General features: G+C 43.2%; 1 protein-coding gene and 1 long non-coding RNA gene across 2 annotated transcripts in view; both read left to right on the top strand.

Moving 5' to 3' along the window:
* Positions 1-27,735, top strand: part of dlgap1b (discs, large (Drosophila) homolog-associated protein 1b) — a 317,018-nt gene that overhangs the window by 12,785 nt on the left and 276,498 nt on the right. The gene's annotated exons all lie outside the window — the stretch shown is intronic.
* Positions 15,906-17,124, top strand: LOC145865692 (uncharacterized). Its single transcript, XR_014383061.1, has 3 exons — positions 15,906-16,034; positions 16,406-16,518; positions 16,637-17,124. It is a non-coding gene; the product is annotated as an uncharacterized LOC145865692 (long non-coding RNA).

Here is a 27,735-nt window from a genome sequence, read left to right on the forward strand (position 1 = left end):
AAGGGAAAAATTAATTAACAAAATGAAGAGAAAATAAACAAACAACAACAAAACGTCACATGCATACAGTAGTTTTTCAGGGCTGTCGCAGTGTCACCAATTGAGAGACGGTGAGCTCTCACGTAGAGCAAGAGGTGAGTGACACAGCAAGTCTACTGTAAGTCACATGGTTTCAGACGGTTTTAGTTAATTTGGCCAAGAACAAGTAGCATATTTAATGAGTTTTTCCCTCCTCCCCTCGCACTTCCTTGCCGTCTCTTATCTCTGATAGCGGTAAACTATTCCCCCCTTAAATCAGCGGAATCCTCCTGCTCTGTCTGTCTAAGCCTTATTTCTCTTAAATTCAATCTGTGCAAGGTGAATGTTTTCCCTTGTTGTAGATGCTAGGTGCTAGGTACTTCCCCCTTAAGGACATTCTTCTGTTAACCTCATCACTGCATGTTGTTGTGTGCTGTGGCATCATTGGCTGTAGCATGGATGGTACAGCAGCAATTACCCACTCTCCTCTTGCCTCGCCTGGCCTGGCTTATTAGTTAATGATGGACTCTGTGCCGGAAACCTCTCCTCTCCGCGGTCTTCTACATGCTTCCCTAGTTTCCATTCATCCTGCTGCAAATTACATTGTGTATGTAGCAGGAGTTGGAACCTAAGTTATTTTCCAATCGCTTCGTTCTGAACATAACCATGATTTCTTTCATTCCGTTCCACTGTTCAGACCTACAAAATAAAGTTCTGGTTCGACCCCCCAAAAAAGTACCGGATTATAGAGTTCCTTTCTGTTCCTTTTTAAACCTCTGAAATAGTATTTTTTTGGTTCTACATGAAATTACTTCCTCAATCAGTGCAGATAGAGGAGCTTGCTATGGAGCGGGCAAGCTATTGTTTACATGCGCGATGGACAGACAAATGTAGGGCGCAAATTGCAACTGAAATTTTGCAGGTGGGGAAATAGCGAGAGGGAGGCTTGGCTTAACTACAAAAAGGTAAGACGTGTTTTTAATTCTGGCTAGCTAGCTCTGGTCCAATGTTACGTCAACTCTTGGAAGTTCAACGACATTCAAAGTTAATCCGAAGAAGCCGCCCCTTCATAGATATAATTCTGTTGGCCTAATTCAGATAATGCATGTCATAACAAGATGCCCAGCGCTTTAATAATTCCAATGTGAAACATGATAATTATAGTATCCGTAACTAGCATTGAAAAGTTAATCCATTCTTCTCTAAATAAAAATCTCTCCCTAATTTCTGAATCACACTTGTAACGTCAATAGGCTACAGTAGCCTAAGCTTCGGAGGGGGAGGGGCAGGTTGCCTACACACGCATACACACACTGGCAAAGATTTTCAGCTGGCAGGCAGACACTGGAAGACGTTTCTGAGTGACAGAGTGAGAGTTTTGCATAGGCGCATAGTAGCATTTTTTTGTGGGACTGAAAAAAAAATCCCGTAATGTAAAAGAATGTTATTAACTGGTTCCCATGCTTTTAAAATTAGAGTTTGGTTCCGGAACAGTATAGATCACTTTTGTTCCTGGTTCTGATTCTGTTCCTCAAATGCTATTTTCCGGGTTTCGGTTCTGTTCCCTGAACTGGTTCCATCCCCTGGTATGTAGGCCTATGTGCTGTTTTGCTGCAATGGGCCCCATTGCCATCACAACTACTAGTGGTGTTATATGACAGAACAGAACTGTCCTATAAGGTCCTCTGGGGATCAGCGCATTTTTTTTTCATTTTCCTTGTTTTGCAGAGTCATCATGACAGAGCGCTCCATAACTGGTTCAGGATCAGGCCTGTGAAAGCAATCAAAGGGGCAGTATTACACAGAGCAGAGCATCTCCCTTTGGGATAGAGATCAGGAAAGAAAGCTAGAGTGGAATCAGAATCCGTCTGTCTCTGGCCAACTATACAGGACTTCTGTGCTACACACTGATAAAATGAAATAATTTGAAGATGGTTAGGTGCTTCCAGGTGCCTATCCTGTTAAGAAAGGGGCTTGTGGTTGATGTCTCTGGACACTTAGAAAAGAAAAGAGCTGCACTCTCTCATGTCTTCGATGCAATACGTTTAATAAATATCAATGTTTCGACAGCTAAGCTGCCTTCATCAGTTTCATCTCATTTCATGTCTGTAGACACCCTGGACGTCTACAGTGGATCGCAGCCATCCGTTAGTCCACTGGTAAACTGAGTGTCCTCTGTGCTGCCGATATATCCCAATGCAAACGGATTACAGGGTATGCTTTGGGGGTGAGATGAGGATTTTGAATATTTGAACATCTTTTATCTTCCACAGCTGCTGCTCTTTTGCAGTCTCTCTTTCTCTCTTTCCCCCATGCCTGTCTCTGTGATGTGGCTGGAATTCCCAGAGGGGTCTCACGGTTTTTACTCCGTAATAATGTATTGTGTTGTTTGGGGTGCAATTGTGTGATCCCCGAGTCTCCAAGTTTAGTTTGTTCAGGGTTTTGCGCTTGTCTCCGAAGCCAGCAAGGACGTAAATTATAAATGGTTGCTGATTTGTGCAACTGAATGTGCGTAATACGCATGCTCAACAGTGAGGCCATCATTTTCATATCCTTATTATAAAGTTCATACTGTGAAATGTTGCTTGGCCAGACCATAAGGCGTCTATATCTCCCATATAAAATGAAAGACTATTAAAAAAGAAGGATGTGGCCAGAGGGGATGGGTGATACACACTGATGGCATAACCTCTACTCATGACATTTCACTCTTGGCCTTTATGATGAGGTCAAAGGTCAAGCCATCTTGGAATGATGGCTTCTCCTCTCTTTACATTTTAGTCAATAGTGGTATAATAATATATGCTGTTTTGCAGACACTTTTATTCAAGATGACTTGAAGTAGTGTGTGCATACATTGTCGTATGGGTGTCGCCAGCTGAAATCTAAACCACAACCCTGGCATTGAAAGTGCCATGCTCTATCAACTCTGCCACGCAGAACCACCACAGAATCTGGATTGTTTTGGTTTCATTGCAACACTGTACCTTTAGGTAAATCTGAGATTTCTTCATTTTTTTGGCACAGCATTTGATTAATCATGCAGTATATTTGTTGGGGACCACTGAGTCTCTGTGCGTCATGTATCTTTTGAGTGTTACGTTGTGAAGGGACCGTACACCCTCTGTTTTAGTGTCTTTCCTCTCTCTCTCTCTCTCTCACTCTCTCTCTGACACTCCTTTGTTCTCTCTCTCTCTTTTTTTCTCTCTCTCTCTCTCTGCTAAGCCTGCCAATTTCACTGGAGGGGGCACTTTAAGCGCTCCCGAAGTCTTCCTGTTATCTAAGCCCTTCTGGTGCACTTAGCCGTTGGATTGGCGGACTGGGAAACGCCAGATACTGGTTCAATTTTCCATCTTTTCTCTCTGGCGGATTCGGGAGAGAGGAAGAAAGGGGCTGTGTGTTACCCCAGGGAGGCCATTGGAGAAGCGGGTGTCTTTTGTGCCGGAATAGAGAGTTGAACTTTAGCGACTGTAAGAAAAACCCAGTGTTCACAAAAATACATACAGAGGGCTTTTATAGGAGAGTAAACCACTGCCTGTGAGAGTGAATCTCACCCTAGTCCAGCAGATCCAATCAAATCCCCCCTATATAATCATATTAACAGACTCTTAGGTTAAGACTCACTGCCCTCTGAGGTTGTCGTTCTTTCTGTAAAGACTCAAAACTTGTGGAGATCATTACACTTCAGCTCTCTAGGCAGTAGTCTATAGGCCCTCTAGGCAGTAGTCTATAGGCCCTCTAGGCAGTAGTCTATAGGCCCTCCAGGCAGTAGTCTATAGGCCCTCTAGGCAGTAGTCTATAGGCCCTCTAGGCAGTAGTCTATAGGCCCTCTAGGCAGTAGTCTATAGGCCCTCTAGGCAGTAGTCTATAGGCCCTCTAGGCAGTAGTCTATAGGCCCTCTAGACAGTAGTCTATAGGCCCTCTAGGCAGTAGTCTATAGGCCCTCTAGGCAGTAGTCTATAGGCCCTCTAGGCAGTAGTCTGTGGGATGACCTGAAATATTCTGCTTTTACAAACTGTTATGCTGTTTTCAAATGAAACACAATACCTTGCTCTTGTTAAAGCTTTTTAATTGATTTAATAATTGATTTAATGAGCCATTCACAGTTTCACTGTACCGGCCGTGTGTACTTAGACTTGCATGGCTTAATCTTTGAAACAAGCATATGCTACTGGCAGGAAAGGAACTTTGACTATACAACTTTGACTATACAACAAAGAATATCACATATGGAAAGTGAAAAATAAACAGCATTTGTAGTTGGTCCCTTTAATTTAACAAGGCAGTAGTCTTTAGGCCCTCTAGGCAGTAGTCTATAGGCCCTCTAGGCAGTAGTCTATAGGCCCTCTAGGCAGTAGTCTATAGGCCCTCTAGGCAGTAGTCTATAGGCCCTCTAGGCAGTAGTCTATAGGCCCTCTAGGCAGTAGTCTATAGGCCCTCTAGACAGTAGTCTATAGGCCCTCTAGACAGTAGTCTATAGGCCCTCTAGGCAGTAGTCTATAGGCCCTCTAGGCAGTAGTCTATAGGCCCTCTAGGCAGTAGTCTATAGGCCCTCTAGGCAGTAGTCTATAGGCCCTCTAGACAGTAGTCTTTAGGCCCTCTAGACAGTAGTCTATAGGCCCTCTAGGCAGTAGTCTATAGGCCCTCTAGACAGTAGTCTATAGGCCCTCTAGACAGTAGTCTATAGGCCCTCCAGGCAGTAGTCTTTAGGCCCTCTAGACAGTAGTCTATAGGCCCTCTAGGCAGTAGTCTATAGGCCCTCCAGGCAGTAGTCTTTAGGCCCTCTAGGCAGTAGTCTATAGGCCCTCTAGGCAGTAGTCTATAGGCCCTCTAGACAGTAGTCTATAGGCCCTCTAGACAGTAGTCTATCGGCCCTCTAGACAGTAGTCTATAGGCCCTCTAGGCAGTAGTCTATAGGCCCTCTAGACAGTAGTCTATAGGCCCTCTAGGCAGTAGTCTATAGGCCCTCTAGGCAGTAGTCTTAGGCCCTCCAGGCAGTAGTCTATAGGCCCTCTAGGCAGTAGTCTATAGGCCCTCTAGGCAGTAGTCTATAGGCCCTCTAGGCAGTAGTCTATCGGCCCTCTAGACAGTAGTCTATAGGTTTCCTAGTGTAGTCTATAGATTTGCTAGGAGTTGTCTATAGATTTGCTAGGCAGCCTATTATTTATTTTCCCAACGTATTTCTTTATTCTGTTGTGATGAATCTGTCGTGTGCCTAGGCTTTAAATCACACTGTTATTGAATGTCACTGTAAAGAGCTTGTTTACAGTCTATGCTTTCACCCAGTGCTCCCAGACAGACGGACAGTGAGTGGGGTCTCAGCTTGAAGCGTCTGTGTGGGTTGCTGCTGTTTTTCGCCAACAGGTCTGATACACCGGGGGGCTGACAAGGCCCACAGAGACCACTGAGATGCTTTGACATAGTAGTGTAATCACATTCATTAGTCCCATGCAATGCTACATTGTCATGTGAACTGGACGAAAGGTGTTGTGGTTTAACGCTCGTCTTCATTTACGGCGGTGTGCTGATGGCTATGCAAGTCAAGAGTTCTCTCTCACTGGCTTCCTCACAGCGGTTCTATGACGAGGCTTGACAACGGTTCTATTTCCACGTAAGGGCACCATTAATGTCAAAGTGCGCTCGGCTGAAGTGCAATCTTTGCTGAGAGGCGGCTTTGTTGGCTTTTCACCTACACATTTGGCCACTCATTTGTTGATATAAAGACATAGGTACGCATTGCCAAGAGACAATTCTGGAGAGAGCGAGAGGGAGAGAAAGAGAGAGAATAAAGGCATGTTTGTTGGCCTTCTAGCGATTTGACTGTGAAAGCCAAAGGGCATGACCATTGTTCGGTAACATATTCGGTCAGCGAGGCCTTTGGCTGGGCCCAGATGCATCCCAAAAGGCACCTTGTTAGAATGCATCCCAAATGGCACCCTATTCCCTTATATAGTGCACTACTTTAGTCAAAAGTAGTGCACTATAAAGGGAATAGTGATCCATTTGGGAAACACATTTACACAGTATAGCCTGCTTACTTAATGTGTGGAGAGTTATTGAGGGTGTTGTTGAAAGTACTGTAAAGCAGCTTTCAATATAGATAACAAGGTTGGTACTACTGCAGGCAAGACAAGCTTCCAGACACACTTATGGTTTGTTTTTACTGTACTTTTACAAATCAATTCCAACTGCATTTTCACCTTAAAACAAGGATGTAGGTGGCATAAGATGGTCTAGCGGTCTAAGCTGACGCCTTTGGAAGGCCATCATCCTGGAGTCGCCTCTTCACTGTTGACGTTGAGACTGTTGTTTTGCGGGTACTATTTAATGAAGCTGCCAGTTGAGGACTTGTGAGGCATCTGTTTCTCAAGTCTGCCTGCCGTGACCTCGAGCCTACCTGCCACTCTGTACCTCCTGGACTCTGATCTGGTTTTGACCTTTTGCCTGTCCGCGACCATTCTCTTGCCTACCCCTTTTTGGAACTAATAAACATCAAACACTCTAACCATCTGCCTCCCATGTCTGGGTCTGGCCCTGAGCCCTTATAGAATGGTAGTGTATGTTAGTCTGCTAAATTAGCTTTATTATGAGTACAACTATCATTTGCTGTCGGCATCAGGATATGACTTAAGAGAACTAGTTAGCTCCAAAAGTGGTTAGTAGTAGCTTTGACTGTATGACAGTGCATTCAGAGCCATTAAGTGGCTAGCCATACTACAAACTTCATTGTACCAGGTTACCTGTGAAGCAATTGTAATGACAGTCCACCACAACATACCCGATAGCCTCCTGATTAGCAAGGGGTAGTTGGTGTTTAATTGTATGGTGTATCAAAAACACAGTTTGAGATCGTTGTGAGGAGTTTTCTCCAGTAGTTTGAATGGGGAATGGAGCATCCAGGAAAAAGGTTGTCTGAGGTTGCAACAGTAAGGGGGACAGTGCTTAGCGACGGATCAATTATTGGCAAAAGAGCTGATCTGACTGGTCAACAACAACAAAAAAATCGGAGTTGGGCTGCCTGTGTAAATGCATACATAGACATATTATCTGATGTTAGATTGCTTGCAACTTCCTAACCTCAGACACAACACATACTGGACCACAGAGAGAGTCAATGGCAGTCTGATCAGCCAGTCAATGATCTGATTAGTGTGTGTGTGTGTGTGTGTGTGTGTGTGTGTGTGTGTGTGTGTGTGTGTGTGTGTGTGTGTGTGTGTGTGTGTGTGTGTGTGTAGCACATGGCGATGTTTGAAACGTACTCCTCAGCCTGAAGTGTCCCCACAGAATAGCTAGCTTTTCATTTGATGCTAACTGGTAATGTGTTACAGGAGGGGCGGTCATGTGTGCTAGCAAGGCAGAGGTCCTGGGATTGAGTCTCGGTGTGAGCTTAAAGAGGAGGAAGTGGTACTTGCTAAGCAAGCAGCCTGAGGTCCTTTACGTGTGTGTGCGTACGCAGACATGCAGCACATGTTACACAATCAGCTGATTGCTCATTCAGCACAGTGACTCTACTGAGCAAACAAGCCCTTTTCTTAAATGTAACAACATTTCAGCTGTCGTTCTTTCTGTCACCTCATAATGTTGGCTGGTGTGTAGAATAGATAAATATAGCCTATTCTGTCACGGATGGACTGCCTGCGGAGTGGTTTAAGGGAGACATTAACAGAATAATAATTGTCCTTTTATTGCCAATGGCTGTCTTTCACGTCTCTCGCAAAAAGAGCCTAATCAGATTTTATTGGCACTCAAATAGAGCTTACCCGGTCATGCCGCTAATGTCGTTGTTCATAAATGATTCACAGCACACTGTTCTCTCATAGTCTTTTTATGTTAGAAATCCCCCAGTGAGCTGAGAACCAAGACCGTAGTATGGCTTGAGGTTCAATATATTTGTGGGCACCATTTATTTCCTTTTTTCCAATTGGTTTTCATGTACAACTAAATGCTCTTATTCAGTGGGCCGCACATCACGTATGTGCATAACCATTATAAAGCAATTGTATCTAAGTGATACCCATGATGACATGTGGTTATGTATAGGAAAGACTACACACAGTGGTTGAAATTTTGAAGATTTGTAACCACAGGGCATCTGGGCTCAAAACATGTCTGTATGGCCCATGGAAGACTGCTGTTTGTTTTGTAGGTCTACAGTACGGATTGCAAAGCTTAGGAGTCAGACAGCAGACACACCCTCATCAGCATTCAGTGCAAGGCTTTTAAATATGTGTTGGCCTGCCCAGAACACTGCCCACAGTAAGGTCAGACTCATGTTCAGGAGAAGGGTCAGGGAGGATGCCCTCTTTGCTGACAATCTGGGATGGAAGATAACTTCATGTAAACAAAGATTTAGACTGACTTGTGGCTTGGGTGGTCTAGAGGTCAGGGCCACCGCCTACATTACACAAGTATCCCAGTGTGGGTTTAAATCTGCCCCACTGTCTTTGTGATACACTTTCTGTCTTTCCCACTGTCTCTCCTCTATCCAGTAGAACATGCAAAAATACAGTAAGCTACAAAATTATTGGGACAATGACACGTTGTTGTTGTTTTGGCTCTGTACTCCAGCACTTTGGATTTGAAATGATACAATGACTATGAGGTTAAAGTGCATACTGTCAGCTTTAAGTTTAGAGTATTTTCATCAATATCAGGTGAAACCTTTGGATATTGCAACACCCCCCATTTTAGGGGACCAAAAGTTTTGGGACAAATTCACTTATGTGTATTAAAGAAGTCAAAAGTTTAGTATTTGGTCCCTTATCCACACCTGTCACCATCATTACGCGCAGCTGCACAATATTGGACTCACCTGGACTCCATTACTTTGTTGATTACCTCCTCTATATCTGTCTGCTCCTCAGTTTGTTCCCTGTGTCAGCATTGATGTCGTTATTGTTCTGTTTCATGTCCGTGGTTCATTAAATGTTCACTCGCTGTACCTGCTTCTCGTCTCCAGTGTCGATCCATGCACTACATCAAGTTTGTGAATCTACAAACTTGTTGGATGCATTTGCTGTTTGTTCAGGTTGTGTTTCAGATTATTTTGTTTCCAATAGAAATTAATGTTAAATAATGTATTGTGTCATTTTGGACTCACTTTTATTGTAAATAAGAATAGAATATGTTTCTACTGTCACGTCCTAACCTTAGAAAGCTGTTATTTTCTATGGTAGAGTAGGTCAGGGCGTGACAGGGGTTTTTTCTAGTTTAGTTTTTCTATGTTGTCAGGTTCTAGTTTTGTATTTCTATGTTGGGTTTTGTTTGGGATGATCTCCAATTAGAGGCAGCTGGTCCTCGTTGTCTCTAATTGGAGATCATACTTAAGTAGGGTTTTTTTCCACCTGGTTTTGTGGGAGATTGTTTTTGAATTAGTGTATGTTTCACCGCTGCGTCACGGTTTGTTGTTTTTTTGTTCTTTAGTTTATGTGTATGTATTGCATAGTTTCACAGTGAAAATAAAATGTGGAACGACACATTTGGTCCGCTCCTTCCTACGACAACCGTAACACCTACATTAATGTGGATGCTACCATGATTACATATAATCCTGAATGAATCGTGAGTAAGAATGTTACAGACGCACAAATATCATACCCCCCCAGAAAATGCTAACCTCCCCTACTATTGGTTAGCATGAGAGGTTAGCATGTCTTTGGGGTATGACATTTTTACGTCTAACTTTCTCACTCATCATTATTTACAATTCATTCAGCACTATCCATAATCATGATAGCATCCACATGAATGTAGAAGTGTTTAGAAACATATTCTATATAAGTGACTCCAAAATTACACATTTAACATTAATTTCTATTGGGCACAAAATAATCTGAAAAACATCCAAAAAGTTTGTAGAGTCACAAACAAGCTTGATGTTATCATTGCATGCTAGGAATATGGGACCAAATACTAAACTTTTGACTACTTTTAATACACATATAATACACCCTTTTGGTCCCCTAAAATTGGGGGACTATGAACAAAACGTGCTGTAATATCTCAATGGTTTACCCGATATGGATTAAAGTACCCTCAAATTAAAGCTGACAGTTTGCACTTTAACCTCAGTCATTGTATCATTTAAAAAATGCTAGTGTACAGAACCAAAACAACATCAACAACAACAAAAGTGCCCCAAGACTTTTGGAGCTCACTGTATCAGTCGGACCAGACTGTAACAGGTAAAATATTTGAATTGGCCCATCTGATGGACTAATGACCACCCACTTCCTGGTCCCGAGCTAACCAGACAGACATGTTCTTAATCATCACCTAAATTTAGAAGTCTAATTTGTTGTTATCTTCCTTTTCGGATGTCCATATGAATTAACCCAGTTTGATGCTATTGTTGCGGTGCCCACACAGACATTTAATGCTTCAGTAAGACGGGGCAAGAGAGCAAAGGGGCCGCTATCGCCTGTCACTCTCTTTAACCTCCCCGCTGCAATGGGGTCGCAGCCTGTGACTGCAATTACCCGGAGATCGTCACAGTCCACATGAATTGATAAGGACTGTCCAAACAGAACGTAGGACAGACATACAGACATCTTTCCATTGTATCACAATTTAGATCACAAAGGCCTGATCATTCATTTAGAATGGATGACATAGATATGTGTGTTCGTTTGGTGCGGCTGGAATCGTACCAGGTGTATTTTAAAGGGTAAGGATCATCATGACACCCTAGCGTGACTGAAGTAAACCCCACAGCAGACAGAGTAACATAATGCCAGTCCATTCATAGGGTCCATATTTACTAGCATCTCAGTGGTGATTTAGAATCAGTTTGACCTTTTAGATCACAATGAATAAGGTGGGCAGAGGGAACCTGATCCGAGATCAGCACTCGTACTCTAAGATGCTTGATACATACGGCCGGCCAGAATCGAATCCCATGCTTAGGACAGGCACGGTAACAGAGTTGGGTTAGAGTGGGTCTTTCCTCTTGCCAGTCCCTCTAGTCAACAACATTTGCAGTCAGTGCCCTGTTAGCAGCTGGCTCCTCTTCTCTCCTCTCTCCTCCTATCCCCTCCTCTTCCCCCCTCTCCTCCCAATGCCCGTGACAGGAGAGAGAGAACGGATGAGTCAGGAGAATGACGAAGATGCCTGCAGCACAGCACTCATATCAGAGCCGAGGCCATGTCACGAAGTAGCAATGCATGAGCACAATTACATAGTCCGCTTTAATAATGTAGTTCTTCGCATGAGGTAAGAGGACATTGTCGGCGTTTTAAAGCTTGTACTGGAGGATAAGGTTTTTAATTTAGTGCTCATACAGGGTTTAGTGTAGACCCTAGGTAATGTGCAGCCTATGGTAGGTAATGCAACACATGTTTATTTTTGTGGTGTGAAGACAGACAGAAATGTGGGTATATTCAATTAACACTATCATTTAACTATAACATTATATGTGCAGCTAGACTGGAATTTGTTGATTTTCCTCAATTATTGTCTCAAATACTGTATTGACGTACTGGACTATAGGGTGACCTCTGGACCCTTATAAAGTGGACTCACCGGTGCTCGTCCATTGGGCGACAGATCAGGTGCATCCTGTCTATGTTTCAGAGGATTCCCACTCACTCCCACACATTAGTGTAGTCTGCCTGGTTGTCACTCACTCGCTCAGGGAGATCCCTCCCGTGCCGTGAGAGCTGCTCCTGCTGCCTATTTTAAGTCAGGAGATTTATTTAAGAGCCCATTACACAAGATTAACCGTGGAGGTACGCCTATAAATGGAACTGAGGAGCCTATTCGTGGATGTCTTCCTAAAGCAGGCAGCACATCTCCCTAACAGACTAAACACTGTCTTGCTTTAAGTGCTCTGTCTGGCTAAGTGATGAATAGAACTTAAAGGGGAAAGAGTGGCTTCTTTTACAATGAATCCAGTAGGGGCTGATAATTGGGAGAAGGATTCTTAAACACTCTCATCACTTTAAAGTGCACAGTGGATATAATGGCTAGTACCCTACAGCCTATATTAAGCTCATCCAAAACAAGCCCAGGACAGGCACACGGGCGGTGATGTGCCCAATCCATTCAGGGAAAGTATTAAATAGATGAAAAGTTGTCTGGAGGACATGCACCCTAACCAGCCAGTAGATACTAATTCACTCCCAAAGTTTCTGTATTTTCCTTCTGCTGAGGAGAGTTTCTCCATGGTAGCTTTCCCAAAATGTTCAGTCCCGAGTGGAAGATCAGCAGGGAATAAGCATGAGATATGGAATCCTTCATCTGGGATTGGTTTAAAACCTGGGAATTTTGGGAAGGTTACCACAGTTTTGCAACTGTAGTCAAACAGTAGGCACTGGCCTTTGATTCAACATGGTCTGTGACAGTCAAAGACTACAAAAAAAGTTCTTAGTAAATTGTTTGACTGGAACTGGTTAGCACTATAGCTGTAGAGTGTTTTGGGGAAACCAAAATGGCACCCACCAGCCACCCTGCTGAAAAAACAGCATAGACCAGCCTTCGTCGTGTTTTCACTGGTGACCAGCGTAAACTGGCTTGCAAAGTGATGTCTAATTCCTATTGGGATCCAGCTTGAGTAGGAACATCCAACAATTGGAACTTTCATTCACCCACAATCTGCATTCAGAATGACTGCCAGGGTTAGAAAGATTCATTAATGAGATGACCTAAACCATGTAAAAAATACTTGAACAGCGATTTCAATAACGTGTGCAATAAATCCAACTAAGAAATTGGATTAGTTTAAAAAAATGTATGCTATTTATCTTTGTGTAGCATAAGATTAATTAATTGATTAATTCATCAATCAATGTAAGCTACATGCAAAAACATAGATATTGAAACAAAACATCTAACTGCAATAGAGAATGCTGGGATATATGGTAATGTTGGGTGAGGTTTTTGGCGCTCCCGAGTGGCGCAGCACTCGAAGGCACTGCATCTCAGAGCAAGAGATGCCACTACAGTCCCTGGTTCGTATCCAGGCTGTATCACATCTGGCTGTGATTGGGAGTCCACCACAAAATATAGCTTACATGTTGTTAACAATATAAGTCAACCCAGTCTGTTTTGCCCCATAGTTGCGCACTCATCGGTTTTGTTACTAAAGAGCTTTGGGCCAGTAACCAAAAGGTTGCTGGATCAAATCCCCGAGCTGACAAGGTAAAATCTGTCGTTCTGCCCCTGAGCAAGGCAGTTAACCCACGGTTCCCCGGGCACCGGAGACGTGAATGTCGGCAGCCCCCCCACACCTATCTGATTCAGAGGGGTTGGGTTAAATGCAGAAGACACATTTCAGTTGAAGGCAGTCAGTTGTACAACTGACTAGGTATCCCCCTTTCCCCTAAATATCCAACCCGTTTATTGCTGTATAACTGAATGTATAACTCTCTTGGGCTTTGAACTCACAACTTCTTGTTAGCTAATGACTTGACTTTCCTGCTACACTACCAGGTCTGTGGGAATGACAGAGATAGGCAACAGATTTAATGGCAAGAATACATTTCTGCACTTTGCTAAAAGTTGCCCATGATCAAGTCAATAATTGTCAGATTATCTGACAACACCAATGTAAAAACAGCAGTGCTCAAGTGTGCATAAATGCTTTGGGGATTTGAACTTGCAAGCTTTTGGGCAAAAGTGCATTCATGTTTCAGCAGTGCCACCTGGTACATCTTTATTACCAAGAACATACACTGAGTGTTGTCACAACGTTCACAGGTGGCGCCTCTCCCCGTTCGGGCGGCGCTCGGCGGTCGTCGTCGCCGGTCTACTAGCTGCCACCGATTTCCTTTTCTGTTTCATTTGGTAATGTCTGGTTAGGGTAGCACCTGTTTTGTGTTTAGTAATTAGTGGGGTATTTAGTCTGTCTGTTTTGTGTTTGGGGTTGTGCGGGATTGTTTCGTGTCTGTTATCGTAGGTTGGGGGGGGGGGGGGGGGGATTTCTTTTCTGGTCCTTTTATATTTAGAGTTTTGGCTTTAGGGTTGCTGGGCTGCATCCCGTTATATTCCCAAGTCTGTGTTAATCTTCCTTTGTTGTAATATTTTTTCAAATTGCCTTGTAGGCTTGATATTTTGCACTTGTTTTTCTTCATTAAAGTAACTACGTGTTTCACGTACCTGAGTCTCCTGCGCCTGACTTCACCCCTCCTGCAGAACTATTATTTGACAAGTGTACAAAACATTAAGGACACCTGCTCTTTCCATGACATAAGCTGACCTGGTGAATCCTGGTGAACGCTATGATCCCTTTTTGGTGTCACTTGTTAAATCCACTTCAAGCCTTGAGACATTTGAGACATGGATTGTGTATTTTCTGAGTGCAAACGGGACGTGCAACTCAATATTAGGAAGGTGTTCTTAATGTTTTGTAAACTCTGTGTATTTCTACAAACTCAAAATTAGGGTACAGTTAGGGTACAATGATGTATCCTGGGGACCAAAAACATCGAAGGTACTTCAGACATACACATAGGAACAGTTCCTTTTATCGTATATGTGCGGATAATCTAGTATAATGGTACATTTTTCTACCCAATACTTTGACTATAAGGTACAATCGTCACTGCACTTTGAAATGTAGGTAGGGCTCGTTAGCATATTTGGGGGCCTGAACTAATAAATGTGTATTTGTGCCCACCGTCAGTGGAAGTGTTGTACGAGTTTGAGGTTAATGGTTATGTCCTGAAAGGTTGAGCACATCTTTCAACACAGTCAAATATCTTTGTAAGAGCATATGACATTAAAGAGCTGTACTGCTGAAAGGTTACTGTGCATTTCACAGTAGTTTAATGGAATTTGGTTACCTGGAAAATCCAATACAACGCATTACTGACTACCATGCTCTATATTTTCAAGTATAGTGGTAGCCGCATCGTGTTATAGGTATGCTTGCAGTTGTTAAGGACTGGTGAGTTTTCAGGATAAAAAGAAACGGAATGGAGCTAAGCACAGGCAAAATCCTAGAGGAAAACCTGGTTCACGCTGGTTTCCACCAGACACTGGGAGATTAATTCCCCTTTCAGCAGGATAATAACCTAAAAGACAAGGCCAAATCTACACTGGAGTTGCTTACCATGAAGACAGGGAATGTTCCTGAGTGGCTGAGTTACAGTTTCGACTTAAATCTACTTGAAAATATATGGCAAGACCTGAAAATGGTTGTCTAGCAATAGACAACAACCAATTTGACAGAGCTTGAAGAATTTTTGCAATAATAATGGGCAAATGTTGCATAATCCAGGTATGGAAGCTCTTAGATACTTAGAAATTTTGAATGCAGGTTGTAACACAACAAAATGTGGAATAAGTCAAGGGGTATGAATACTTTATGATGGCACTGTAAATCAATATAACGGGGGGACTCATGTGAGATTCGAACCCTTGGCAAATTCTCCAACAATTATGTGGACTAGGCTCTTTACACAGAGATAAATTATACCAGTACAGCAAATACAGCTGATAGTTTCTTTGATGGTACTTAGGTGTGATAAGGATACTTACATACATGAAAAAGTGTTGGAACACATACAACTACTTTGATGATTTTAATTGGCTGATGCACTTGTGCCAGGATATAATCAGTGCCACCTGTTGAAGTTAGCATAGGGCTAAATTGTACCATGTTATCTGATGGGACCAGCAACAATTTTAGCGTTTGGTCACATGCAAGTAAATGAATGCTTTTCATTGGCTGATACGCATTTTGTGCACGAGAACCTATTTAAACCTGTACTGCGTAACAATGTGTATACAGGTGTTTTTGAAGAACCCTCTGGCAAGAATGCTATATTTTTTCTAGATTTGAACGCCATATACCTGAAACCCCAGCTCTCATTGGTAGTCGCCACTGCGATGACGTAGCGTCAACATCCACGCTTAGACTTTGTGTCTGTGTTATCAATTTATACTTTGTGGCTGTGTTAATTAGTGACAACCCAACAGAGTCTGAAATTTGAGACTGTGGATGCCGATGCGGTAACAGCTACGGACAAGATAGAAGATAACTTGATTCCATTTTAGTAACAATGTCTTCAGAACTGGTAAAAAATGTTTATATATATATATATGCATATGTTATATTATTCACGTTGTCAGCCGGAAAGGTAGCTAACATTAGCAATGTCAAGCTGGCTAGCTAGCTAACGTTACATGGTTGATAATAGCTAACGTTACTGTGAATTTCCCTGCCTGGTACAAAATAGAAATATGATGATAGCTTTAGTACATTAGTTATCACACTTACGTAAAAAAAGCTGTGTAAAATAATACATTTGGACTATCATAGTTCTGCATTCATTGAAAATAACTCTGCATGAAAATCCTTTTTGGTTAGACATAAAATACCATGAAGTGAATTTTACAATTACAATCCTAATAACAGTGTTGTGTAAGTTACATGCTTTTTCTGTAGGATTCCAGTTTTGAAGAGCCCCATACCGCGCAGGGGCACAGGCAGGGCTGCAGAAAGAATTGAACAGGAAGACCTTGAAAGGGCTGCCCGAAGACAAGCTGTCAGAGATGAAGGTTAGTAAAAATATTTCACCTGTGGTACGGTTTACCTGCTTCACAACATTATAATCACATCGCACAATATTTGGCTGCATTCTGTAATTTCATGTTGCTTTTTTTCTTATCATTACAGGCTAAATTACAAGAGCTGTCCTTTGAAGAAAGGGGAGATGTTCTGGAGCTGGCCGCATATCGTCTATCTTGAGCGATTTTTGACATCATGGAGTATCGGAGAGCTAACAACAGGGACTCTGGACAACCTCGCTGGCGCACCTGCATGAATTGCAGGGAGACTCCTGCACCTTACAACACACAACTGCTGCCATTTCACCACTGCAATATACCATTTATTTATTACTAAGTATTTTACATAACAGGTTAACACTTTACACAACTACTCTGTACTTTATTTTTCAATTGGATCCAAATTACGAAAAAATACACCATTTGATGATATCTTTAAAAGCCTTTTTTTTTTTCTTGCTCTGGGTGGTATTAGTTCAGTACTTTATCAGAATGTTTCCCTTACACTGTGTTTTTGTTATTTTGAGGAAGGTTACATAGACTACCTTGTACTCTTGTTTATCTCCCTAATAAAACTATTTGACCTGATCTGTTTAATCGGACTTACTTGTATTGTATTTACACCAGGGTAGTCCATCCGTCTTTCTGGATATCTACCCACCTGTAGGTCTGCTAATTTGAAGTGTAAACCGTCAAGAGCATAGATATCCAGGAAAAAATAACAGTTTAGTAAATAATGCTAAAATCATCCCAAAAGTATAATAATGATGACTGTGCTAGATTTACAAAAAATGCACAAGTATTGTTTCTCACAAGTTTGTTGCCCAGACAAACTTCCCTTATTTATATAATACAAACTCAGCAAAAAAAGAAATGTCCCTTTTTCAGGACCCTGTCTTTCAAAGATAATTCGTAAAAACCAAATAACTTCACAGATCTTCATTTTAAAGGGTTTAAACACTGTTTCCCACGCTTGTTCAATGAACCATAAACAATTAATGAACATCCACCTGTGGAACAGTCGTTAAGACACTAACAGTTTACAGACGGTAAGCAATTAAGGTCACAGTTATGAAAACTTAGGACACTAAAGAGGCCTTTCTACTGACTGAAAAACACCAAAAGAAAGATGCCCAGGGTCCCTGCTCATCTGCGTGAACGTGCCTTAGCCATGCTGCAAGGAGGCATGAGGACTGCAGATGTGGCCAGGGCAATAAATTGCAACGCCTAAGACAGCGCTACAGGGAGACAGGACGGATAGCTGATTGTCTTCGCAGAGACAGCCCATGTGTAACAACACCTGCACAGGATCGGTACATCCGAACATCACACCTGCAGAACAGGTACAGGATGGCAACAACAACTGCCTGAGTTACACCAGGAATGCACAATCCCTCTGTCAGCGCTCAGACTCTCCGCAATAGGCTGAGAGGCTGGACTGAGGGCTTGTAGGCCTGTTGTAAGGCAGGTCCTCACCAGACATCACCGGAAACAATGTCACCTATGGGCACAAACCCACCGTCACTGGACCAGACAGGACTGACAAAAAGTGCTCTTCACTGACGAGTCGCGGTTTTGTCTCACCAGGGGTGATGGTCGGCTTTATCGTCAAAGGAATGAGCGTTACACCGAGGCATGCACTCTGGAGTGGGATCAATTTGAAGGTGCAGGGTCTGTCATGGTCTGGGGCGGTGTGTCACAGCATCATCGGACTGTGCTTGTTGTTATTGCAGGCAATCTCAACGCTGTGCGTTACAGGGAAGACCTCCTCCTCCCTCATGTGGTACCCTTCCTGCAGGCTCATCCTGACATGACCCTCCAGCATGACAATGCCACCAGCCATACTTCTCGTTCTGTGTGTGATTTCCTGCAAGACAGGAATGTCAGTGTTCTGCCATGGCCAGCGAAGAGCCCAGATCTCAATCCCATTGAGCATGTCTGGGACCTGTTGGATCGGAGGGTAAGGGCTAGGCCAATGTCTGGGAACTTGCAGGTGCCTTGGTGGAAGAGTGTGGTAACATCTCACAGCAAGAACCGGCAAATCTGGTGCAGTCCATGAGGCCACACCAGATACTTGGCCACATAGCTGATGCCTGCTGGACTGTTCATTTATCACAGTACTCCATTTTGTTTACTTTTTGTTTATCTGTCGGCCCTAGCCCCGAACTCAGGCTCTGTGTGTAGTTAACCAGCCCTCTCTGCCCATTCATCGCCATTTTACTGCTGTTGTTGTCTTAGCTGATTAGCTGTTGTTGTTTTACCTGTTGTTGTCATAGCTTGTTCTCCCAATCAACACCTGTGATTGCTTTATGCCTCGCTTTATGTCTCTCTCAAATGTCAATATGCCTTGTATACTGTTGTTTAGGATAGTTATCATTGTTTTAGTTTACTGCGGAGCCCCTAGTCCCACTCTACATGCCTCAGATACCTCCTTTGTCCCACCTCCTACACATGTAGTGACCTCACCCAGTATAACCAGCGTGTCCAGAGATGCAACCTCTCTTATCATCACTCAGTGCCTGGGCTTACCTCCACTGTACCCGCACCCCACCATACCCCTGTCTGTACATTATGCCCTGAATCTATCCTACCACGCCCAGAAATCTGCTCCTTTTATTCTCCATCCCCAACGCACTAGACGACCAGTTTTGATAGCCTTTAGCCGTACTCTCATCCCACTCCTCCTCTGTTCCTCGGGTGATGTGGAGGTTAACCCAGGCCCTGTGTGTCCCCAGGCACTCTCATTTGTTGACTTTTGTAATAGAAAAAGTCTTGGTTTCATGCATGTTAACATCAGAAGCCTCCTCCCTAAGTATGTTTTACTCAATGCTTTAGCACACTCCACCAACCCTGATGTCCTTGCCGTGTCTGAATCCTGGCTTGGAAGGCCACCAAAAATTCTGAGATTTACATACCCAACTACAACATTTTCTGTCAAGATAGAACTGCCAAAGGGGGAGGAGTTGCAATCTACTGCAGAGATAGCTTGCAAAGTTCTGTCATACTTTCCAGGTCTATGCCCAAACAGTTCGAGTTTCTAATTTAAAAAATAAATCTCTCCAGAAATAAGTCTCTCACTGTTGCCACCTGTTATAGACCCCCCTCAGCTCCCAGCTGTGCCCTGGACACCATATGTGAATTCATTGCCCCTCATCTATCTTCAGAGTTCGTTCTGTTAGGTGACCTAAACTGGGACATGCTTAACACCCCAGCAGTCCTACAATCTAAACTAGATGCCCTCAATCTCACACAAATTATCAAGGAACCCACCAGGTACAACCCTAAATCCGTAAACATGGGCACCCTCATAGATATTATCCTGACCAACTTGCCCTCCAAATACACTTCTGCTGTTTTCAATCAGGCTCTCAGCGCTCACTGCCTCATTGCCTGCCTCCGCTATGGGTCCGCGGTCAAACGACCACCCCTCATCACTGTCAAACGCTCCCTAAAACACTTCTGCGAGCAGGCCTTTCTAATCGACCTGGCCCGGGTGTCCTGGAAGGATATTGACCTCATCCCGTCAGTCGAGGATGCCTGGTCGTTCTTTAAAAGTAATTTCCTCACCATCTTAAATAAGCATGCCCCTTTCAAAAAATGTAGAACTAAGAACAGATATAGCCCTTGGTTCACTCCAGACCTGACTGCCCTTGACCAGCACAAAAACATCCTGTGGCAGACTGCAATTGCATTGAATAGTCCCCGCGATATGCAACTGTTCAGGGAAGTCAGGAACCAATACACGCAGTCAGTCAGGAAAGCAAAGGCTAGCTATTTCAAACAGAAATTTGCATCCATTAGCTCTAACTCCAAAAAGTTTTGGAACACTGTAAAGTACATGGAAAACAAGAGCACCTCCTCCCTGCTGTCCACTGCACTGAGGCTAGGTATCACGGTCACCACCGATAAATCCATGATAATCGAAAATTTCAATAAGCATTTCTCTACGGCTGGCCATGCTTTCCTCCTGGCTACCCCAACTACGGCCAACAGCTCTGCACCCCCCACAGCTACTTGCCCGAGCCTCCCCAGCTTCTCCTTCACCCAAATCCAGATAGCAGATGTTCTGAAAGAGCTGCTAAACCTGGACCCGTACAAATCAGCTGGGCTAGACATTCTGGACCCTCTCTTTCTAAAATTATCCACCGCCATTGTTGCAACCCTTATTACCAGTCTGTTCAACCTTTCTTTCATATCGTCCGAGATCCCTAAAGGTTGGAAAGCTGCCGCGGTCATCCCCCTCTTCAAAGGGGTTGACACTCTAGACCCAAACTGTTATAGACCTATATCCATCTTGCCCTGCCTTTCTAAAGTCTTCGAAAGCCAAGTTAATAAACAGATCACTGACCATTTCGAATCCCACTGTACATTCTCTGCTGTGCAATCTGGTTTCTGAGCTGGTCATAGGTGTACCTCAGCCACTCTCAAGGTACTAAACGATATCATAACCGCCATCGATAAAAGACAGTACTGTGCAGCTGTCTTCATCGACCTGGCCAAGGCTTTCGACTCTGTCAATCACCGTATTCTTATCGGCTGACTCAATAGCCTTGGTTTCTCAAATGACTGCCACACCTGGTTCACCAACTACTTCTCAGACAGAGTTCAGTGTGTCAAATCGGAGGGCCTGTTGTCCGGACCTCTGGCAGTCTCTATGGGGGTGCCACAGGGATCAATTCTTGGGCCGACTCTTTTCTCTGTATATATCAACAATGTCGCTCTTGCTGCGGGTAATTCCCTGATTCACTTCTACGCAGACGACACCATTCTGTATACATCTGGCCCTTCTTTGGACACTGTTAACTAACCTCCAAACGAGCTTCAATGCCATACAACACTCCTTTCGTGGCCTCCAACTTCTCTTAAACGCTAGGAAAACCAAATGCATGCTTTTCAACTGTTCACTGCCCGCACCCACCTGCCCGACTCTCATCACTACTCTGGACGGTTCTGACCTAGAATATGTGGACAACTACAAATACCTAGGTGTCTGGCTAGACTGTAAACTCTCCTTCCAGACTTATATCAAACATCTCCAATCCAAATCCAATCCATCAAATCTAGAATCGGCTTTCTATTTCCCAACAAAGCCTCCTTCACTCACGCCGCTAAACTTACCCTAGAAAAACTGACTATCCTACCGATCCTCGACTTCGGCGATGTCATCTACAAAATACCTTCCAATACTCTACTCAGCAAACTGGATGCAGTCTATCACAGTGCCATCCGTTTTGTTACCAAATCCCCTTATACCACCCACCACTGCGACCTGTATGGTCTAGTCGGCTGGCCCTCGCTACATATTCATCGCCAGACCCACTGGCTCCAGGTCATCTATAAGTCTATGCTAGGTAAAGCTAGGTATCTCAGCTCACTGGTCACGATAACAACACCCACCCTTAGCACGTGCTCCAGCAGGTATATCTCACTGGTCATCCCCAAAGCCAACACCTCATTTGGCCGCCTTTCCTTCCAGTTCTCTGCTGCCAGTGACTGGAACGAATTGCAAAAATCGCTGAAGCTGGAGACTTATTTCCCTCACTAACTTTAAACATCAGCTATCTGAGCAGCTAACCGATTGCTACAGCTGTACATAGTCCATCTGTAAATAGCCCACCCAATCTACCTACCTCATCCCCATATTTTTTTATTTACTTTTCTGATATTTTGCACACCAGTATCACTACTTGCACATCATCTGCTCATCTATCACTCCAGTGTTCATCTGCTAAATTGTAATTACTTCGCTACTATGGCCTATTTATTGCCTTACCTCCTCACGCCATTTGCACACACTGTATATAGACTTCCTTTTTTTCCTATTGTGTTATTGACTGTACGCTTGTTTATTCCATGTGTAACTCTGTGTTGTTGTTTGTGTCGCACTGCTTTGCTTTATCTTGGCCAGGTCACAGTTGTAAATGAGAACTTGTTTTCAACTAGCCTACCTGGTGAAAAAAAAAAAAAAAAAAAAGTACTGACTGTTACTTTTGATTTTGACCTCCCCTTTTTTTTCAGGGACACATTAATCCATTCTGTTAGTCATATGTCTGTGGAACTTGTTCAGTTTACGTCTCAGTTGTTGAATCTTGTTATGTTCATACAAATATTTACACATGTTAAGTTTGCTGCAGTTGACAGTGAGAGAACGTTACTTTTTTGCTGAGTTTAAATGTTTGGTTGTAGACCCACCTCTTTCAACAACATTTCTGAGTACTCTGTAGGTTTTTACACTTTCTGGGAACCACCAAGTCTGACAACAGGGAAAGCTCAGGTCCTTCCCAGCTCAAAGGTGTGCTTACTGCACCCTGTGTTGCGTGGCAACGTCTCCTCGAAATTGTAGCTGCTCAGCCTTTGGTGGTGGTGTTACGCCCCTGAAAAAGGGGAGAAATAATCACGAGAGTGATACGGTATTGTTTCCTCAATGAGAACTTTTACTGTAATGTGGAAAAGACCGCGATTTCCCCACGAACTTGGGTGGAGACCAGAGCAATCGATCTCAGGCTCATAGATTAAAGAGCATTTAGTAGATCACAGATTAACACTTTTCCCCTTCAATTAGGCACGACAAAATAAAGTAATCAATATAACGTTTACACATTCGTTTTTCAATTCTTACCTTTTGTACGCTTGATGGATTTTAACTTTAACACAATTATGAATGTTATCAATCTCTATCAACTAATACAGAATGCATGATCTTTTTAACCTTAGATGTTTTAAGATCCTCACATACTATGAACTTACTAATACTTTTTAATGTATAACAGGCTATGAGTATTTCCTTTAACCTGTCACAGTGGCACTTCATGGGGTCTTGGGTCATCTGATCACAGGATCATTTTCCTTTGTTAACCCCAATTGGGAGCCCAATTTTCTCAACACTGCTCACTGAAGGTCTGGGATATAGGTGTAGTCCTTTGCAGTGTTCAATGTGTAGACACTTCACCTTTGAGACTTGTTATTGTAGAGTCTCCTTTAGGTGAAAGAGAATAATATTTGGTTATCTATGGAATTTCATTACTATCAGTGCAGAACTGTAGTGTTGACATCTGTTGAAAAAAACAACAGTGATAACATGCAATGAGTTCTAATTCATATTTTTTTAAAGTTTTATATCATACAAATATTTTTCACAACCGAGAGGACAACTAACACTTACATCTTGTTGCTCTACGCGTGTCATCAATCAAGCCTCCGAGGACTGGAGTTGACCATCCCTGACCTAGATCAAGGTTTCCCAAACTCGGTCCTGGGGCCCGCCCTGGGTGCATGTTTTGGTTTTTGCTGTAGTACTACCAAGTCATCATGTTTTGATTATTTGAATCAGCTGTGTAGTGCTAGGGCAAAAATCTAAACGTGCACCCAGGAAGGCCCACAGGACTAAGTTTGGGAAACTCTGCTAGATCAGAGATAAAACACGCTAGTTTTAGAATGTTGTGTTGTACAACAGCTGACTAAAGATGGGACATTCAGATCAAGAACGTGAGATGTGCAGTTGAGATTGTTTCTACAGTAACAGTGCCGCTTTACAATTCTGTGATGAAACTTTGAAACAAAGTTGCCACTTGTAGAAAACACGTGTCATGAAATACATGCACCAGAAACAGGGTACACTTTTTTGACTGAAATGTCAGCAAGCCAGGCTAGCTATGTACAGCAAAATAGCTAGCTAGCTCTCTGCTTGGCTAGCTGCTTCGCTGAACACAGAATGTTAGCGCACTGTTCTTTGAATGGTTAAATGGATCCGTCTCGTCGCAAGACTTTGGCTACAGTTGAATCTTGAATACTCCAGCCAACGACATGAGATGTTCTAAGACTAGACTGTTCAGATCAAATAAACCATTGCATCTCATCATATGTATCTGAATTGGGCTTTGTGGCTATTCAGTACACTTGTGTAAACTGAAGTAGCTAGCTAGACAATATGAGCATGGCTCTCAGACCACAGACATCAGAAATATAACACAAGGTCAAGTAACGTTATAAAGTGAAGTAATCAGCTCCACGGCCATCATTATCATATTTTCCAGCATGCTCTATTGCAGTTACATCTTTTGAATTGTTTGTTTTAATATCTGTGTTTTTTTATGAATCAATTCATGTTTCTTATGTGACACAAAGATAAAAAAAAAAACATGTATTTTTCTAAACCAATCTGTTAGTTGGACTTATTGCACCCATTACTGAAATAGTTGTTCCAGTTTAGATGGTTTATGTAGTCTCATTCTGAATGCAGATTGTGGGAATACACTCTTGCTAGATTCCAATAGGAATTAAATGTCACTTTGCAACCAGGGTAATGTGACTTGATGTTGGTTTTTCTTTAGTTTATGCTCAGAGTCCAAAACTCACCAGCAAAAACACAATGAAGGCTGGTCAGCCAGCATAACCAGCTAGACCATGCTGGTCAGACCAGCTTGACCATCTAGTCCATACTGGTCTGCCATTATAACCAGCTAGACCATGCTGGTTGGCCAGCAGAACCAGTTGGACCATGCTGGTCAGATGTGCTTGACCTGCTAGACCATGCTGGTCAGACCAGCATCTGACCAGCATTGGCCAGCATGGACCAGCTTGAAATGTATGCTGGTCTATGCAAGTTTTTTCAGCAGGGCAGAGAGGTTCTTCATTTTCTCTACTCCCTCATGTTGAGTTTGAGAAATCCCCCCAAGTGTAATGCCAATCTTCACAGCAAAGGAACCCCACTGGGAACACCCTGCAGTGTAATGGTGAACTACTCATCGCCCTGTGTCTGTGAGCATCCCACACGCTGCTCTCTCTCTCATTGCTGTGAAAGTCAGCCTTTTATTCATTAGGAAACATGTCATCTCGACTGCATGACGGATGGAGTGTTTGTGTGTTGGTCGCCATGGACAGCCAAGCCAGTAGGCAATTTTGATGCTTGGTTATGTGTGTGTGTTTCACAATATGTAACCTCAGCATGTTATTAAAGTTTTCGCCAAAAAACTTGGTATTGGACTTTTTTGGGGTCTGTTTACTGAATGTATCTATTTGCGTGTGGATTTGGAGGTTGTTGCGTATCTACAGTATACACTACGCGTCTGTACTTTTGTCTTTATCATTTATGTATATTAAGAGAAGGACAATTAAAAGTGATATACTGTGGTTCACAATGGTAAAAGCCTCCAGCCACTACTTGTTGAGTAACACTATGCTCACAATAGGCATTGGCTATTAGAAAGACTCAGTAGTATGTCAGTACAGTAAGAGTTACTGAAGCCATCCACGAGGCACAGTCCCATTTACATATAACCTAAAAGCTCCACACTGTGTTTGTTAAACAACCATTTTACACATTCAGCAGAAACATCCACAAGGCCTTGCAAGTTGACAGAGACAATGTTCCGCCCGCGCGTCTCTCTCTCTCTCTGTTTCCCGCCTGGATTAATCACGTCCTCCCACTGCTCGTAAATAAAGTCAAAAGGGAAGTGGGCCCTCTGATGTAGTCATAACATATACGCTGTGGATTTATGTAGGGCCCTTGTGCTGAGGTACACGGAGGAATGAACGGCGATGTGAGCCAAAGCAGGGCCCTAAAACTCTGCCAGATTTAATTTCATGCTTGGCCGAGCACGGCCTCTGAGACGGTGACATTTACATGGCCCTCTATAGCACCGCCAGTCGCTACAAGCCCACGGCACTGGCTAAATCAGGCAGTACTGCGGCCAATGAATGGAGAGGGGGGGAGAGAGAGGGAGTGAGAGAGGTAGAGAGAAAGGAGTGAGAGCGGGTAAGAAACACATGGAGAGAAAGAGGGAGAGCATGGAAGAAACACATGGAGAGAGAAAGGAATAGGGAGAAAGAAGGGTTTAGTACAAAATGGTCCATATGATATTATCAGCGTCCTCTTTCCTGTGAAGGAATGTCTTTGGAAGCTTCCACAGATCCCCTCCATCTCAGTCCGTCCCCTCAGTCTGGCTTCACACCTACACTATGCCAGGATTCATTAGCTTCTAGAAACTCATTGGAGTTGCTGCTTAGACATTCTGCCACCATCTTGTTTTTCCCATAACAGAGGTTAATGTGCCAAACCACTAAATTATGCAGTGATAATTCATCATCACTGTCCCCTTGCCGTTGCTCTGAGACGATACTGAATACGGGCTGCAATATTGGAGCTGTGTCTCGCCTGCCAAGACCTTTTGCAAATGATTCGCCGTAAAGTCGTTTGCCATTTCTCACTTGTAATTACACACGTTAACGGGTAGCAACATTTAAAGAGAAGTTAATTAAGAAAATATCATTAGAATGCAATGAGATTGTACATGGGAAATAATGATGTTGCTCATCATGGGGGATGGGGGATTGTTAGTCATTCCAGAGCTAGCTTTTCCAGGTATTACTGCAGGGATCCATCCAGGGACACCTCAGCTGCATCTCATATAGCATCCTATTCCCTACATAGTGCAATACAATAGGGCTCCGGTCAAAAGTATTGCACTATGTAGGGAACAGAGTGCCATTTGGGAAGCAGCTTTTGGGACTTCAGATAGTGGCCTCACTGACCTGCTGAAGTCGGTGAGGCAGTCGGATAACCCGCTGACCACTTCTCCATCTCTGATGATCACTTGATCGCATGAATCCATTTTGATTTGGTTATGCTCAACCAGTGATATAGGCCTCAATTCCATTCGACTGTGTATTTAGACAAGATCAATTTTTTACCGCTTTCAAATAAAATCACAGCATGGTTTTGGGGTACCGTGCAAACCTATTACTAATACCAGGTAGACTCCCCTAACTAGTAGAAGATGTCCACATAAGAAGTGTTTGCAGGCTTTGTATACAAACACACTGCGTCAACATTGCTATCGCAGGTTTGATTGAATTGACTGAGTTGCTTACTGTCATGCTCTCAGTCCTCTCTCATCCCCATGTTCAGTTCATTCTCTGGTTAACTCTTTCCCCGGAGAATGTCTCTGTAAGACTCAGGTAGTGCACCATAAAGCAGATAGAGTACCATTTGGAATGCACACAGGTTGAAGATTCATACTTGGTGAGTGTTTTGGACAACACTTAGGGGAGCCCTCTAGGCAGCATGCAAACATTCCCGCTCTCCTTGCCTGATTATGGTCTTGTAGCTTTCACAAGTCCTCCAATGAGCTTTGCAAATTGGGAGACAAACAATGTATGCCATATCCTAACTAACTTTCTAGACTCTTTTCTTGATCTTTTTCTTACATT

Source organism: Salmo salar, chromosome 29, assembly GCF_965601325.2.
Source record: "Salmo salar chromosome 29, fSalSal1, whole genome shotgun sequence".
NCBI classification, from domain to species: Eukaryota; Metazoa; Chordata; class Actinopteri; order Salmoniformes; family Salmonidae; genus Salmo; species Salmo salar.